This window comes from Carcharodon carcharias, chromosome 6 (assembly GCF_017639515.1).
Source record: "Carcharodon carcharias isolate sCarCar2 chromosome 6, sCarCar2.pri, whole genome shotgun sequence".
NCBI lineage: Eukaryota > Metazoa > Chordata > Chondrichthyes > Lamniformes > Lamnidae > Carcharodon > Carcharodon carcharias.
The window spans coordinates 161,374,070-161,389,888 of NC_054472.1; the positions used below are offsets into that span (position 1 = coordinate 161,374,070).

General features: G+C 46.4%; 1 pseudogene; it reads right to left on the reverse strand.

Annotated features, from left to right (window-relative positions):
* Window positions 1–14,602: 14,602 nt before the first annotated feature.
* LOC121279485 lies at window positions 14,603–14,753 on the reverse strand (annotated as a pseudogene).
* Between the last annotated feature and the right edge of the window lie 1,066 nt (window positions 14,754–15,819).

Below are 15,819 nucleotides of genomic sequence, written 5' to 3' on the forward strand. Positions count from 1 at the left end.
CAAACATTTTCTGGGTAATTATTGTTGTAACCCAATCAGAACCATATGATTTAAATTGCATTTTTGGATGGTTCCCAGGGTAGGACAATTCCCTAGGGGAAGTTTGCACTTCTGGGCAATTGACGTGCAAACCCTTAACTGGGAACTCCCTAAGGGGATTTATTTCCCCAGTCCTTCCCCCATCCTTACACTACAACACTGGCGAGCTCGGAAGTTACAGCCATTGTATATTAGTGAGTGCTCAGAATTAGGTACCAGTCCTCATCAGGAAAGAGCGAGGAAGACCGGGGAAAAGTTCCCTAATACTACAGCTGGAGAGCAGAATGTTGCCATCATAAGCTACTGAGATCAACACACACCATGCCAACTGTCTGTTCGTTCCCTGGGTTCAGTGAACGCTCTCAACTATCATGGGTTGTATACTTTTCTTGTCTATTTAGCTATTGCATTATATCTAAACTGTTGCTTCCTAATAAACTTAATGCACTACATTAAAATTATTTGCAAATATTCGACTGCCTATCTCAGGTATATGTGGCTCCTGAACCCAAAGTCTTACATAGATTGGTGTCAAAAATGGAATCCAATGCAGCCAAGGTATCAATGGCTTGAAATTTGAGAAGCAACAGTCGTCAGCTGTAGTTAAACATGTGTGGAGGAGTCATCAAGTGAAGCCAGGAGTCACAATGGCATTAGCATATGCTAGGGAACGACTGACCGAGAAAACAGGCACTTCTGGAGTGAGAGATATCCCTGTGGGAGCTACAGAAGAGTGTAATGGAGATTATGTATCTTTGTCAGACTTTCTAAAGAGGTTCAGAAAGGAAAGATTATGTTGAAAAATGCCCGTGATAAGTTGGCCTACATTACACATGTATTTGCCCGACGGCTGAATAAAGAGTATAAGGAGTTAAGGGAACAGATCAATAAGTTGCAAAATGAGAGTGATGACTGGCAGGATAGCATTGCTTTCCTACACAATCAGTTACACTGGGAACAGGAGGCACATGGCACAGCACATTATACAAGGAAAAAAACTAGACCAAACACTGAAACAAAATATTGATTAACAGACAGAAAATATCAGACTAAATGAGGAACCAGAAGATGCAAGAGGGACTTTGAGGGAGTTAATTGAGCAACAAAGTGTCTGCTCTCCTGAAGCAGACCACTCCCCGTGTTTAGCTAAAATCAGACATTTTCAGGAACAAAACAGTCAACAGGGGCCACTCATGGCTGCTGTCTCCAAAACCAGAGCAGGTGACCTTGACCTTTGCTGGAATAATGTGGCTGAAAGCATTTCTCCCTCTGCTCTGCCTTTCTGATAAGATAAGGGAATGCCATTGTGTGTGGTCATACAAGCTAGAGACACAGGACAGACTAAGACCAAGACAGAAGGGGGTGCAAGAAATGATGGGACAGGATTTTACGCCCAGCGGGCATGGGCCCAACCCCATCAGGCATAAAATCATGCGCGATGACATTGGGTGAGCGACCCGACGTCATTGCGCAATCGCTTGATATTTCGTATGGTGGCCGCGCACGAGAATTGGCAGCGCAGGACTAATAAGGCCCTCAGTCAAATAATTGAACACCAATTTTAACTGCCCGTCCAACCTTCCGGTTGGCGGGCAGGTGAATCAGTCAGGCAGCTTTTAGATTTTTTATGAAAGCTCCTCCATTGGTGGGATGAGGTTTCCAGCAGTAATTTAAAGAAATATTTAAAATTTTCAACATCATTTTTAACATGTCCCTCTTCATGTGACCAAGTCACATGTGGGGACATGTTTAAATCATTGTAAAATCTTTGTTGGTCAGTCTACAATTCTACAGCTTTCTGAGGCAGCTCTATGCCCTCATGGAGCTTTCAGCACGCGCTGCCCTGCGCTTGTGCAGACTTCCACACTCGCCCTCCTCCCACCCCCACCCCAGCAGCACTGGGCGTTTCAGCGCACCTTTCATGTTGGCTTAATTGGCCAGCCAGCGTGAATTTGCAGTCAGGGCCCGATCACGGGTGGCAATCCATTTTGCGGCCGCTCCCGGACCCACCCGACAAAGGGAAAACCCTGCCCATGAGGAACCACCTACACCCCCTAGGGTCAGGGAAGAGATCACAATCACAACCTTACACAGGCTTCTTCCTCCCATTGAGGTTAAGGCTCTGAAAGAAGAGTTGGTGGTGACAGTGGATATGAACACCAATTCCCTCCTCCTTATGCCAGCATGGGAAATTTTTAAGATCTCACACCCAGGGTTAGAGAATGGTGATTTTAAGCAGATACTCCTAGCGGCATGCTCCATAGGGTTAAAACGATAAATGGACCAGGACACTATGACCAAAGGCTCACTCAAGGAGGAAGAAGCTGACCCTACGGAGGGCCCTGGGGGAAGAAAACCTTGATTTTCACAAGGTGATAGTTAGCATCAAACAGCCCCCCCACCCCCCACAAAAGTTGGAGTCTATCCACAGACAGACTGCATGATTGCTACCATAAGACCCAAGAGAAGATGTAAGAGGAGGATATGGATGGTAATGATACATACTTTGCCACCCTGAATTTTAAGAGCCTTTTCCTGAAGGGACTCCAGCCATATCAGTTTGGAATGGGTTGGGCATTCATAACAGTAAGGCAGTGGGCTGGGAAAAGTTGATCCATCATAGCAATTCTGTCAGGGACCAAGTCCATGGTAACCTCTTGTGAACGCATGTGAAAACTAAGGCCCATTGTCTAGCCAGAAAGTATTCGGGAACTTGGTGCCAGGAAGGAGCATAACCTAGTGCATTGTTTCAATTGTAACTACCTGGGCCTCTATGCTCATGATTGCCCAATAGGTGAATTGTGGAGACTGAGGCCAGAATTTTCCCTTTGGCCTGCAGGGGCAGGCCCCATATGCCCACGCGTAAAATGATGCGCGGTGACATTGGGCGAGCATCCCGATGTCACCGCGCGCCATTGCGATATTTCGTTGGGCGGGTACCTGATGATATCCGATGCATGCCCGCCATTAAATAAAGGGCCATTTAAGGAGTTGAGGCGCCAATCGACAGCAATTTTTTGGGTGCCCGTGCGATCTTCGGGTCAGCGCACAGGTGCAACGGGCAGGCGGGTAGGACACATTTGTATAAACCTCATCCACGGGTGGGATAAGAGGGCTCAGTGGGGTCACAAGGACACTCTGTCAAATATGGTTTTTTCTAAGTTACTGATACTTGCCTGTGTGATCTGTAATACTTCAAAATGCATACAAGCTGCTTGGTCTGGACTCACTACCTTCAGATCAGCACTCTGCAGTGAGGAGTCTTTCTTGGGCCTGCAGGTTTCAGGAAGCCTTTCTTTAGCCTGGGAATGGAAGCTGAACTCTCCACTGGAAGCACCTCCTCTGAGGAGGAAGGGAGGGCTGCAAAGGGGAGGAGGCCAGGAGAGCACATTCAGCTCCCAGGGGAGCTACCTCTGGGAAGACAGGCACGTGCACACGGGGTGCAGGGACAAGAGGTAGTCCAAGGCGGAAGGGGCCGCAGAAGACGCCACTATCCTGCTGCCAGCGTATACAGGCAGTGAAGCAGCTACCTCAATATGTCTGAGGTGCAGTGCCGAAGGAGGCTCCTTCTCTCAAGGGAGAAAGTTAATTATATCTGTCAGATTATTGGGCCTGAGATCTTCGCTAACTGTGTGGGTGGACACCCCATGCCAGTGGCTCTAAAGGTCACAGCTGCCCTCAACTTCTATGCCTCTGGCTCCTTCCAGGTCTCGGTGGGTGATCTTTGCGGTGTCTCCCAATCAGCTGTCCACACTTGTGTCAAGCAGGTTACAGACGCTCTGTTCAGGTGTGCATTGACCTTCATCCACTACCGTTGGGACCAGCTAAGCCAGTTACAGCAAGCCAGAGGCTTTGCAATGATTGCTGGCTTCTCCAGCATCCAGGATGCAATAGACTGTACACATGCACATCAAGGCACCAGCAGGTGAGCCCATTGTCTTTGTCAACAGGAAGGGCTTCCACTCCATGAATGTGCAGATAGTGTGTGATCACAGGATGCTGATTCTACAAGTCTATGCAAAGAACCCAGGCAGCTCCCATGATGTCTACATCCTTAGACACTCCCAGAGGCCGGGGCTCTTCCGTGCTCCAGCCCAGCTGGATGGGTGGCTGCTGGGTGACAAGGGCTATCCCCTCAGAAGGTGGCTCATGACGCCTCTCTGCCATCCAAGAATGGAAGAGCCATTGGTCTTCTCAAGGTGCGCTTCTGATGCCTGGACCGCTCGGGGGCCCACTCCAGTACCCCCAAGATCGTGTGTCGCTGATAGTGGTTGCATGTTGCACTCTCCACAATCTTGCACTGGAAAGGGGGGACGCAGTGGACGACAAAGATGTAGACGCAGTGGCTGCAGCTGCACACGATGGGCAGAATTTTACGGCACTGTTTTGGTGGGAACAGGGCCGGTAAATGTGGTGGGCCGTTATTAAACTCCATTGACTTCAGCGGGAAAGTAAAATCTCGCTGCCGTAAAATTCTGCTCGATGAGTCCAGCGGTCAGTCCGAGGATAAGCATGCACAGGGAAATGCTGAGGGGGTAGACGCTGACCCGGGCATACTCCATGGAGGCAGGGACACCCGGGAGGCTTTAATCCAATGAGCCTTCAGCTAGCACATCACATATGCACCTCCAGGACAAACCTGGGCTGTAGGCTCCATACTTGATACCTAAGTGCAAAATCTGCCTGGTTAGGAACATTAACTAAGGGCCTTGTTAATAAAGTTGAATGTCCTACAAATCATTCATAATATTTTTGGAAACCATCCACCTGCAGAAGAAAAGAGGCAACCTCAGCCATGATGACATGTCTGAAATTAATGTTACAACCAAAGAAACTTAAGAAAACAAAATGACAAAGGTGTTAAAAATCATATAAAGACCTAATTGCAGGCTAACACAAAAGCACCAGTTTTCAGGTGCTGCACTTGGCGCTGTGTTCTTGCTGGGAGTGGCATCTGAGACAGGCTGCTAGCTCTGCTGTCCTGTTGGCCTTGATGACCTTGGCCATTGTCTTCTGGTGCTGGCCCCACCTGGGATGGAGTTGCCAGTTCCACAGCTGGCATCTCCCCATCTGCGACGGTCACTGGCAGAGGGGTGGAGGAGCTGCCACCCTCAACTGCAGTGCCATGAGAGGATCCCACAGAAACTACAGGCAGCTGCTGCACCGACATGAGGTCGCTTCGGACTTCCCTGATTACCGTGGATGGACGGGCACCGAGCTGGGAAACTTGGTCCCCAGACCTTCTCCCACATTGGCAGTGACAAGCTGAGGTCAATGCTGATGTGAGGGTTCGCTGGTCCGAGCACATCCCTAAGAATCCCTGATGGGTCTCCAGGAGGACCCTCTCCATGAGAGTTGCCACTATCTCCATGGAGGACGCATAGCGCTCGGCCATTAGGCTCATTGCTTCGTCAATCGTCCGCATAGACTCCTCCAACATGGACACCAAGCCAAGCATAGCCTCATGTATCTCCCCCAGATTCTCCCGCACACCCTGCTGCATTTCCTGTATTTGCTGCGTCACAGACGACTCCAGAGGCGCATCATCAGGCACCAATGAGCATGTGACAGGTCCACTGCAGTCCTCCGACTACTGGTGCTTTGGGCACTCTGTCTCTGCCAGCTCCTCCAGCAACTGTGAAGTGCTCTCACCGCTGTGCCCCGGTAGCTGATGTTCTTATTCCCACCAAGGTGCTAACATCTGTGCTGGTGCATGCCTGGCAGAGATGTTGTGATGCTCAAGTGTGGGAGGGGGTCTCTGCTGCTCCTCCTCCCAGCCCTGCTCCACTGATGCTGAAAGGAAGAACAAGGACATTGGAGTTAATGTGGAGACAATGTCAATGTGCATCCCTGTCCCCCGGATTATTATGCACTCATCGTACCATAAGCAATGGTCAAGCCATGTTGCAAACTTCAATCACTGAACATTCAGCACTGCCATGGCTGTTGGGAGAACAATGGTGAGCTCACTGCTGGGCAAACATACCTGCCCATGGCACTGCAGCCTCACCGACACTGGGGAACCTGGGCGAATGGCGCCTCTCCAAATCTAAGGCCTCCTGCTGGAAGCAACTGAGAATCGCCAACTGGGCCAGCCCTCCGCTAGTCCTCACCCGCTCGGCAGCATTATGTGCATTCTTCTCCTGAAAAGGAGAGAAGAGCATTGATTAGTGCTACTTGTACCTGGACTCTCTTCGCGGACGGCCCAACCCAACCAGAGTGGGACATTGCAGGTCTCCAGTGTCTTCTCACCCCACTGCTGCCGAACACTCACACAAAGATGCCAGGTTTGTTCCCCACAACCACCCCACCACCACCTAGTGAAGGACACATGCAATCCATGATTCAATGCAGTCACTACACTCAGACTTGGGGCACGGGCATGGGAGGGTGCTGGTAAACGTGATACTCACCCTTCCTGAGCGCAACAGGTGACTGAAGCGCTTGTGACACTGGATCCAGGTGCGTCGCAACACATCGTGGGAACTCATGATCTCCACCACCTCCTCCCAGGCATGTTTGGTCATGTCGGGGGGCCTCCTCCTCCTGTCCTGGGGTATGAAGGAGGGCAGCATGTCAATCCTCAGAAAAATGAAAGGCACAGTGCCCCCCCCTGCCATACCCTCCTGCCTGGCCTGCTCAACAGCAACGCTCTGAGGAGCCCTTCCACTGGCCATGATTCGCAGCCTTTGAAAGGCTGCAGCAGATTTTTTTAAACAGGCCGCAGGGTCGCCATTGGACCCGGCAGCCATTGCAGTCCCACCATCGCCCACCCACTCCCACTGTCCTCAGGAGCCGCGATTCATGCTGGGTGGGTCTTAATTGGCCCGCCTGCGCCAAATGGCAGCGCAGACCTGATCACGGGCAGTGATCGGGTCTGTGCCCGCCTGCGCCTGCTCCTATGTCACCAGACCAACAGGCAGAAAATTCTGCCCTATGAGTAACACTGAGCCCTACTTTCCCCCCTCTCTTGTATAAATAAATCCTGACTCCATCAAGCAGCAGTTAGAGAGATTGGAGACAGCAATAAAGGCCATTTGAATACAATGCATGTAGGAGACCAGTAGACTGCACTGTTGATAGTTGAGGCCGTCGGCAATTAATGTGCATTGATTCTGACTTCACCACCACCACCAGCCACGATCCTTACCCGAACGCCAAGAAGCTGTACACTTACCCAGCTCAGAGTATACCATACATTCCAAACACCATCAAGTCATTGTTAAAGCAGGGTATTCCTCATAAACATAAAGTAACTGGCTGAAAGTATGCATTTAAGTATTTATGAATTAAAATGTACAGTTGTGAAGAGGCTTTGCAGTTTGTTTCCCAAAATATAAAGATAAGCTTGAAGTCTTGAAAAAGTTTGGCAGAAATTCAAGTTGAGCATTTCAAAACACTTGTACCTGAGTTAAAGAAGAACTGCTAAAATTCAAATTGCACATACATTTTACTAACTGTCCTTTCAAATTTGGTTAATAGCAAACATTCATTTGAGCTGCTCAAGCTCATGGACCTTGGCCAGGAAAAGCCAGGATAAGGAGACTGGGCTCTGACAAGCTGCAGCTCAGCAGTGGAGGTATTGCTACTAGTTCCTGGTTAGGGTCAGGCTTTAAGATTCAGTAACGAGGCCAAGGACAGAAGCCCATGTCCTGCTTAGAAAGACTGAAAGATGAGCCGGGCAAGAACAGAACTGGGCACTGTCTGTGTTTTGGTGCCAGTGTAGGGTGCAATTTTGGAGTCGGGGGAATTTGTGACCTCATTTGCTGATTTTGCAACCTTGATTGTGGCTGTGACCCACAGTTTAGGAATCACTGTGCTAAGGAAAAAAATCTGCTGATTGTGCCTAAGCTTTCTTGTTTTTGTATCCAATACCTCTATTTCTGAAGCTCACAATTCTATATTGTCATGACTCACTGGGGATACTGCGCTGCAATATCAAGCCCCACTGTTCCCTGAGTCCTGACAAATGTGAAAAAGTTTGATCAACCCACCTAATTGTTTAATTTAGGTTAACAGAATACGAGCACCAGGTTTGTAAACTCAATAAGTAAATAACTGTTTGTTGAACAAATTGTCTTTAACCAGTGGCAAAAGAAAAAAAATATGAACTGCTAATTTCTAAATCTATAAGCTAAATTCTACACCTTCTTAAATCCCTATACACACACATACATACAAGACACATATGACACACAGAAACATGGATTTTAAGGGTGGGATATAACAGTTCAATAGCACTAATTCCCAAATACAGGATTCAATGGATTGATTTTGATCAATGTCTTCCAAATTCCTTTCAGTTCTTTGTTGATGACACAAGGTGGTCTTCTAGCACTTTCATTCTTTAGTTCACTAGTTTAATACTTGTCTTTCAATGTCTCTAACGGTGATTTTCCCCTTTTCCTCTTGACAGGGGTTTTCAGAGAGAAAACAGGTTATAGAGATACGAGGAGAAAAAGCCAGCTAACTATTATTGTACAATTACTGGAATCTTACACACAGGAGAGAGCGGTTTTATGTAATTTTCCTTTCAGGCTAGGAGCTATTCTGCTGCACTGCTCTCACACATGGGAGGCAGTAGCATTGTGGTATTGTCACTGGAATAGTATTGTAAGGGTACTGTTCTGGAGACCCAGGTTTGAATTCCACCACAAAAGATGGGTAAAATTTGAATTCAGTAAAAATCTGGAATTAAATGTCCAATGATGACCATGAAACCATTTTCTGATTGTCGTAAAAACCCATCTGGTTCATTGCTTTCCTTCAGGGAAATCTGACACCCTGAACTGGTCTGGCCTACATGTGACTCCAGACCCACAGCAATGTGCGTGATTCTTAACTCTAAAGGGTAGGCAATAAATGCTGGCCTAGGCAGCTGGTGTTAAAACATTGTTGCCAGGCAGTTCCCCATTAGACCAGACTCCTCCTTGACATCATCCTGCCTTTCTTGGCACACTCTGTTCCAGGACAGCAACATTGTATATATCCCTCACACTGTTCAAGTAGCCATGTCCTTCAAACTGCGGCCATTGTAATTTTAATCCACAGCCCAACAGTAATATAAAGATATGTTCTTTACAATATACTTTGTTAATTACTCTCTTGGCATGTTCCCCCTTCAAAGATCCATGAACCCCCAAGTCTCTCTGTCCCTGTACACTCTTTAGAAATGGCTGTGGCTATATTGCCACTTTCTAACCATACCGCCAGGATACATCCCCTCATCCTTCCATTTATTAATTTTCATCTTCAATTTGACTGCTAGCCCATCTATGCCTCCTTCTTTACCACACCTCCAAGTCTATACTTAAGCTAATATTTTATCAAAGTTCACACTAACCCTTCAATTACATAAGCCTCAAATTTGTTAAGTTGCTTTTTATGTTATACTTTGTCCAATGGTTGCTTAAAATCTATATCAACATCAATTGCATTCCCTCATCAACCTCCTCTGTTGCTTTATCAAAAAAGAAACAATTACATTAGTCAAACATGATCTGCATTTTACAATTCCATGCTGGCTCCCCTTAATTCACTCAACCCCCAAGTGCCTTTAGATTTTGTAAGAATAGATTTGTAGGAATAGATTTTGAACCAAGACTCAAGACATACTTGAAACAAGAGATCTGAGGATTCCCAGGAATCAGCCCTCGATGAATGCCAAAGGTCTGTTCTGATAAGAGCAGTTGGTTGTTTAGTTATTGGCCAATATTTATTCATCATTGAACATTGTTCAAGACAGACTTACTGATTATTAACTCGTTGTTTGTCAGACATTGCTAGGCTTTTACGACTAGAGTATCTATATACATAACAACTTTTACCCCATTTAAAAAAAATATTTCCTGTAAAATATTTTGACACTTGATACAGCATTCTATGCATCCAAAATCCTCCTATACTAGTCACTCCACTACATTATTGATTTTTACCTGTTGTCTTGAAGGTTTCATTGGTTACTGGAGTATTTTTTACAATGAAAATTAATTTATATTATGAATGCTACAGTGAATTGTGAGAACCAACATCTAATTGTTGTCTGCTCCCTGATGTATGAATCTTCCACACTGACTAATATCCAGGCAGAATTTCCCAGATTTGTCTCTTGAAACAAAGAGAAAACCAAATCCTTCTTAGAAATAATACCCAAATAGTCGAAATTACCTGGAAAAACTCAGCAGGTCTGGCAGCATCGGCGGAGAAGAAAAGAGTTGACGTTTCGAGTTCTCATGACCCTTCAACAGAACTGGTTGAAGGGTCATGAGGACTCAAAACGTCAACTCTTTTCTTCTCCGCCAATGCTGCCAGACCTGCTGAGTTTTTCCAGGTAATGCTGTTTTTGTTTTGGATTTCCAGCATTCGCAGTTTTTTGTTTTTACCCAAACAGTTGAGTCTAGTCTCTGATCTGTGCTTGGGACTCTACAATTGTCACAAGTTACAAGAACAAAAACAATGATGTAATAGAACCCATAGCACTGCAGCTTCATAAAGTTCCTTCATTTCTAGTTGCTTCACATACACTTGGTGGCTCAAGCAGTCTAACAATGCTTTTAATCTTTGCATAAATGCCCAAGCATATCAGAAACAAATCATACCTTTAGAAAGCTTAATGCATAGGTCATTCATTTCAGTTACTTTTCCAAAGCCAGCCATTTATTTCTTTGGCATTATTATGGGGCATTAATGGAAAATAAATTAAATGACAGCATTCCAATTTTTAACCCTTTGGAGGCTATGCATATGACATTGGCATGCATCAATACACATGTGTTTATGCGGGTCAGGAGCTGGGAGTGGGGGGAGTGTCGAAACAGAACTGAGTGCCTCCTTCATGTCTGGTTTGAGATTTTGCACAATGTGTTCTCTGAGCTTTCCATTGCTTGTTGCATCCCTTCAGTTAGCCTGAATTTTGCCAATAATTCACCTCCAATCTCAACAGAACTGTGGCAAGTCTGCAGAATGAAATGGAATTAGCGATGAATTGAAAACTCATTAAAATGCACTTGGTCTGCCAGGGCAACTGACAAATGGTTTCAGTGGCATCCCATCAAATTACACTGTCTATTCATCTTCTTTTGCTTTGGCCCACTGGTACAGAACTAAATAAGCTCAACATGGTTCATCACACCTGCAGTACCCCCCCTTCCCTCCACACCTCTTCCTGACAGGTCAGTGAAAACGGCAATTTTCATTCAACTGACTTGTTCTTCCTTGACTTCCATTAAAATCCATTTAAAAAGATTGTACTGCTTGCAAAGGTTCATAAATATATAATAACTTTTATTTCATAATCTGCTTATGATTTCTACATTCTTGGCAACAGCAAGTGGACATTAGTCACCTATGTACAGTCACATAGAAATTTAAAATTGCCAACCAAATTTTTTCTAATTTGCTTCCCTTCCTCCCTCCCTTTTCTGAAGCTATTGTTTCATGAAAAAGGCTACGGTTATCAGACAAAAACAGATTGAAATCCAATATCCCCCGAACCCCATCACACCAGAAAACCTGGTAATTCCTTAAGTTAAAAAATAATTCAGCCAACATGAAAGTTTATAAAGAGAAGGTATTGAAAGATAATGTTACAGTGTAGATAAAATTCCAGGAATGCCATGCAGTAACAATGGAACCTGATTTATTCAGCCTCCATAAAACAATGGTCTTGTTCATGATGTATAGAGGATGGGCCTCTTCAGAACCTCCACCAACCCCCCACAATTGGCCTGGAGTCTGCAGGAATCAAAGATTAGTCTCCAGGACACTGTCGTGAACAACCCAGGAGAAACATCATTTGGCCGTTAAAATATATTGGGTGGAATTTTCCATGCCCGCTGATGTCAGGCGGATTTATGTGTGTGTGTGTGGGTGTTTGGGGTGGGGTGGGGTGGGGAAAGGGCTGCACTGTGATAGAGGGGAGTTGTATGGGAGGGAGTCAAGTGCTACACTGTGGTTGATGGTGGTGCACAAGCAAGTGTGGGGTTGGGGGTAGTGAAGTGGCCACTCATGAGGGAAACCTTCTATAATCCTCTGCAGCTGAGACAGTTTAGATGCAGCCACATTGACATGCTTGGAGTCAGGTTTCTAGCTTATCTGCCCACTCAAACAATGCAGAGGCATCAAGTTGCCACCAGGCACTCCAGAACTTTTCACCCCTTGGGCACAGAGTGCATACTAATGTGCATTTTAGTGGACGGCAGAACAGATGGACGACTGCACACATTGTAAAATCTCCTTGTTAAAGCTGGCCATGGAGTAGTCACTGCTGGAGGTGCTCACAGCCACCAGCAATGTCATCATTCCGGTTTGGACCAGTCTCCCCCATGGCTCAAGCTAACAGTGCAGCCTTGCAGTGTGGGTTAGGAGAATGCCTGCGCCTGAGCTGAGAGTGCAGCATGCAGTCCAGTGAGCAAAGCTGCTGCCAATTGGTCAGGTAGAGTAGGGTGAAGGAAGGTGGGGTTTCCAGCATCCATGCAGTGTACTAAACTCTGGCCATCCAAGCATTGACCAGCACTCTCCAGACTGCTTTAAGGGGCCTTCAGACTTAACCAGGACAGGTTCTTAGAACACTTAAGCTAACACCCAAATTTCTCTCTTTCATCCTGTAGGAGGACTACTTCAGGAGCATGGAGCTTGTTGACCTAGTTATATGCCTCATGATGTACAGAGAGTGGAGACAAAGGGGAAGAGAGCAACTAAGGCTCCTGGCTGGGCAGAGGGAGGAGCAGCACCTTCAGGAAGAGGGGGAGGCTAGGGCTCCCACACACACCACCGAAGAGATACAGTGAGTCATTGCTTGTTGGCACCTAACTAGACCGAAGGTCTATAGACACTGCCTTTCTTTCCTGTAGATGACCAAGAACCAGTGTCGCTGAAGACTGCTCATGTCTAGGAAACTTGTCGGTCACCTTTGCCAGCTACTGTAGGATTTGGCACCATGGGAATATGGAGGGCATCCACTGCCAGTGGCTGTGAATGTGACCACGGCACTCACTGTTTATGGCAGTGGCTCCTTTCAGGGCTCCACAGGGTGACCCCTGTGGGTTATTACAGCCTCCACCCACAAATGTATCAGTCACAGATGCCATCTTCGCAAGGGCACACAAGTTTGTGCATTTCGCCCTCGACCAGGAAAGTCAGGGTGCAAGAACGATTGAATTAGTCCAGATCTTGCGTTTCCCACAGGTGCAGGGTACCATCGATTGCACTCACCTAGCATCAGATCTCCGTTGCAATACGCGGTCAACTATGTCAACTGCAAGGGCTTCCATTCGCTGAATGTGCAGCTGGTGTGCAATCACCACAACTGCATCCTGCAGGCCTGCGCATGGTTTCCAGGGAATGTCTGCGACTCCTACACTCTCAGTCAGTCACAGATCCTGACATATTCCTGGGTCCACAAAGGCTCCAGGGATGGCTCCTCGTGTACAAGGGCTGATGACACCCGTGCGGTGGCCTCAGACTGCAGCAGAGCAATGATATAATGAGGTTTATGCTGCAACTTACAACTTGGTGGAGCAAACCATTAAGATGCTAGAAATGAGGTTCTGGTGCTTGGACCAGTCTGGTGGAGCCCTGAAATATTGGCCACAGAGGGTGTCAAGCATTGTTGTCGCCTACTGTGCCCTTTACAATCAGGCGCTGTAACAGGGAGAGGACCTGGCTGAGGAGGAGCTGGTAGTCTCCTTGGATGAGGAGGACATTGATGGGTATGAGGGTGAGGATGTCCTTGAAAGTGACAATGACAGCGTGTTGCACTGGCCAGACGAAGCAGGTACACTTGGGAAGCTCTCATAGTTGCTAGATTTGTGGAGCATGATGACATCATGCAGTGAGGAGAAACTATAGATCCTCACATTATATCTGTGAACGTTTGACTCCAGTCTGGCTTATGGAAGCGCACATGCCCTCTGTGATAATGCTCCTGTCATGGAGATGCAGTGGAGGCCCTAACAGACGATCAATTCCCGGAGGATAATAAAGACATGCATTGAGGACACTCCATAGATCTCTGAGGATGTTTGACTCCTGTCTGGCCGACATTCTGGGATCAAGGTCATATCATGGAGATGCAGCCGTGAAACTTTAAATGCACCTGATCCTTTTTCTGCCTTCAGCTGCTGACCCTTTCAGGAGCACAGCATCACTGGTCACAGATGCTAAAGAGATTAGGGCCAGCCGCACTTCAAAGGTGCTGAGAGCACACAGAGAGAATGATGGAAATCTGTGCCGCCTGCCCACGACATCCTAACAGCAATGACCAGCGCCGTCGAGGTGCGGATATCTGTAATCTGTCCAGGGAGTGTAAGACAGGACCATCACTTTGGTCTGAAGGCTGCACAAAGCATAGGAAGAGGCCCTGGAAGGTTCTTCAGTTGGGTGGAGGGCATGGTTGTGGGTGGTCGAACTTTGTGGAGGGCTGTGGTTGAGGCCTTGTTGTCTTTGGTTGAGCCTGCCACCCCGTGCCCCTCGCCGTGATGTTGCCTGTGGGCCTGCAAACCTCCAGATGTCCTCACTCTGCTTGGCTCCACTACCCCCTGCTTAAACTCTGCTTCAACCACTCGAAAACTGCTCACCCTCCAAAAACAAATTTTGCAGTCAAGTATCCCACATTAAGGGACATCCCAGGCATCAGCACACCCAGAGTATAATGTGATAGCTTTCATCATGGGAGCACAACCTTCATGATCATTGTTCCTCCCCTTCATAACTGGTGGCCCAGTTATACTGTTTTTCGAATTTCTTACCTCAATCCAAATCAAGGTTCGTTCTTTGTCTGATTTTTGGTGGGCTTCTTCAGGTGATTGTTGTCTCGTTGCTTTTAATGGGCTCACATAATGTTTATCATTCTCTTCCTGTCCCCGTAACTAATCTTGAACTGCAAGCCATTGTACATGTAGAGTATTGATAGGTTCGCATAATCGCATTGATTACTACCTTCCTGCCTTAGTAGTTAGTAGCGATTATTTAAGCAAGATTTTGATGGGCTTTAGTTTCATGTAAGATAAAGTCTTTCTCGGGGTTGATTGTTTTAAAGGGAAGAATGCGTATTCTGTCTCCTCCTGTTGTCTGGTTACAGGCAACAATCCACACTGTACTCAACAAGCCCGGGCATGTCCAGTCCCAGGCCTTCATGGGCTGCAGGGTTCTACACTTAACTCAGCAGTTGGGTCCTCTGCCATAAAAGTCCAAAAGTCATATCCTTGTTGATTATATGAAAAATGTGGGAATTTTGAGAACCCTTCAATTCATCTGTTCTTCCTTATGTTAGAGGATGGCTGTTCTTGCTCATGGACTTATAAGATACTCCTCAAAATAATAGAGTTTAAAAGCATTTTTTGGTGATATACACCAAGTGTGAAGCAAAGAATGATAACTATATTTCCAATAATTATACATACACTTAGCAGCACATTTCTGGTGAAGCATTGCAAATCTACTGGAGGATTCACACGTTCTTGAGTTCAAGGGGGTGTGGAGTTCATGTCAGATTCTGAGATATCTCTCCTAATAACCCTGATTTTAAATGTATTTTTCTCTCCCTGCATTTGTGAGAATCTGGTTTACTACAATGTTTATTAATTTTTGAAGTTTATTCAAGGTCCGATGTAGATTCTGTTTAATACCCCTCAACTTCAGCAAGAGGGAGCTAGACCCAAAGGTACGTATCTGGGTTAGGAGCCCTGTTTGATCTTCAAATGAAGGATTGAAGCCAACCAGAATCATTACTTTCTCCTTGAAAGACTTTTCACAACTAATTCTTAGGTAGATTTGTAATTT